Source organism: Dipodomys spectabilis, unplaced genomic scaffold (assembly GCF_019054845.1).
Source record: "Dipodomys spectabilis isolate Male_0828 unplaced genomic scaffold, ASM1905484v1 ptg000121l, whole genome shotgun sequence".
NCBI lineage: Eukaryota > Metazoa > Chordata > Mammalia > Rodentia > Heteromyidae > Dipodomys > Dipodomys spectabilis.
This window is the reverse complement of record NW_024870798.1, coordinates 3,368,681-3,371,590: the sequence shown is the minus strand read 5'-3', so window position 1 is coordinate 3,371,590 and position 2,910 is coordinate 3,368,681. Positions and strand designations below refer to the sequence as shown.

The 2,910-nt window shown below is 34.9% G+C and overlaps 1 pseudogene; it reads right to left on the bottom strand.

Annotated features, from left to right (window-relative positions):
• Positions 1-2,445: 2,445 nt before the first annotated feature.
• On the bottom strand, positions 2,446-2,542 carry LOC122115559 (annotated as a pseudogene).
• Positions 2,543-2,910: the final 368 nt, after the last annotated feature.

Here is a 2,910-nt window from a genome sequence, read left to right as displayed (position 1 = left end):
TACATAGGCTACTAAAAATGTATTTACTAATTTCAAGTAAATACATAAATTCTATTTCCATCTCTTTTAAAAATAAATTTTTGTTTGCTCTATAAATCGATCAGAGGCATGAATTTTGTGGCTAGCTAGGTCATTATACATCTGTCTCTCTCTTTCTCTCTCCCTTTCTTGGTTCTCATAGATAATATGATTGCTCCATAATTATCCTAATTTATTTTGCTTTTATATTTTTGGTTGCATCATTTCACTTTTTCCTCTGCCATTTCCCATATCATTTATATAAAAGGCATTATTTCCTATTTTATCATTCCTAGAATAAGCTGCACATGAAGACATCATAGGTCCTCATTTTCAGTGTGTACACTTGAATATGGAGGAACATCTTTCCGCTGCTCTCCATCAATTCCCTACTCTCCAGTTAGAATAATTTCGAATAGTAAAATTGGAAAAAGAGAAAATAAATCATGATGAATAAACAGTTGCAGAAAATTCACCAGATATTTCTGACCAGTTCAACCAATGTGAAATATTAGGGAAATACATGGACACCTCATTCCCACTGGCACTAAAAGTCTCTGGTTAGGCAAGTCTTAGGAATATGGGGAACAAGATGAAAAAGTAAGGAATGGTATCAATTGCAAGAAATAAAATTGGAGAAGGATCCAAGCAATTTTCTTCATTGGGCTGCCGAAAATATTCAGCTTATTACATTGCGGAGACTTCTTTCCCAAAAGGCCACTCATGTGAATAGTAGGGATGATGATGAATATACCCCTCTTCGAGAAGCCTACAGTGGACACTTAGACATTATCAGTGAGTTGATGTCTCAAGCGGCACATGCAATAACTGTAGATGACTGATCACCCCTGCACAGTGCATATACATGGAATAATACCAGAGTGGCTTCTTTCTTACTTCATCATGATACAGATACCAATGCCCAGACTAAAGGACTCATTTTTTAAAAAAAATTTTTTTTGGTTTGGTAGTGGGACCTGAACTCTGGGCCTGGACGCTGTCCCTCAGCTCTTCAGCTCAAGGCTAGCGCTCTACCACTTGAGCCACAGCACAACTTCTGGCTTTTTTTTCCTGCTTATGTGGTGCTGAGGAATCGAACCTAGGGCCTCATGCATGCAAGCTAAATGCTCTACCACTGAGCCATATTCCCAGCCCAAATATTTTTGTTTGTTTGTTTTTTGTTGTTGTGTCTTTTTTTGGTCGGTTGTGGGGCTGGAGCTCTGGGCTTGGGTGCTGTCGCTGTGCTCTTCAGTTCAAGGCGAGCACTCTACTGCTTGAGCCGCAGCTCCACTTCCCCAAACTAAAGAATTTTTGACACCTTTACATCTTGTTGCTGAGAATTGAGATAGCAAATATACGCTGGATCACCTTCTGTTGAACCATTATATAAAACCAGGCCGGAAGAACAACATAGAAGATACTGTATTTGATATTGCCGAAAGGATATGTATCACTACCTCTATGAAGTTGTGATAGGCTATACAAATTGTTCACTGAAGTCCTAATGGTCGGGTTAAGTTTCTTAAATTTCAAAAATGCAAGTCCATCTTTTGTGTCCCTACAAAATATTTTCACAATCCAAATAAGAGCAATATATATATATATTTTGGTCAGTCATGGGGCTTGAAATCTGGGCCTGGGAGCTATCCTTGTGCTCTTCAGCTCAAGGTTAGCGCTCTACCACTTGAGACACAGTTCCACTTCCAGTTTTCTAGTGGTTTATTTGAGATAAGTGTACCACAGACTTTCCTTCCCAGGCTGGCTTTGAACCATGATCCTCAGATCTCAGCCTCCTGTGTAGCTAGGATTATAGGCATGAGCCACCAATGCCTGGCAGCACCAATATTTTACTGTAAAAATTCATGGATTCCGTGGAATTTTTCCAAGTGAATTGCCTGCCTTGGATGTCAACATGTATTCAATATTTTTTGTATATATGTATAATAATTTCTTCAGAGTTTGTGATTTTTTTAATCAGAAATAATTTTAATTTATCTGTTGAAATGAGTAGTACAGAAACGAAAATATTTCTTGTGCTTGTCTGAAAAAGTATATTTTAAAATATTCTATATTATATGTTTGCAAAATGTTCATAATTTATTTTATTTTCTCCTAAATATACTTTGAATTCTACATTATTTTATAATATATAGGTTCATTAATGTGTCCTTTCCGATTGCATTCCATATAGAAACAGTTTGCTTCCTTTTTTTCTAGAACTTAATATTATTTTTATTTGGGATAAAATGACAATGTTGTCTAATTTGAGAATATTTGTAAAGTTTATGCTATGTAAATGCCTTTCTGAGGTGAAGATTTAATACACTGACGTCAAACTAAATTATATGATTTACGTGTATTTTTACACTTGTAATTTTGTAATCAACTTTTTAATAACTGTTTTTCATTTCTTGAATCTGAAGAATGAAAAATATGGAATACTTCTCAAATTTTCATATTATCCTTGTGCAAGTGCCATGTTAACCTCTGTATTTTAATTTGAGTATACGTGCTGTTAAAGCGTGTAGTATCCTCTAAATTTAAGTAGTTAATCATGCAATCTTTATACAGGTTTATATCTATGGGTGCCTACTTGTAACAAGGAAACTTTATTGTTCCTAACGATGCTATCGATCTTATTTCCCTAAAATTCTGTGAATAGTGGAAAATTTATATTTATCAGTTGAATGCTCACATTTGCAAAATTTTTTTTGTCAATGACTATCTTAAGTCTTTTTATTTGGAATTTGATCATACTCTCAATTATTTATAGATAGATCCAAAAGTGATGGCTTTTTCAAGTACTTATTTATTCAACTGAATTAGCTTTGCGGACCTAATGGATTCAAAGTAAGCGTTGCTTAAGAGCTACTTCTAAACTTCTTCAGCTGA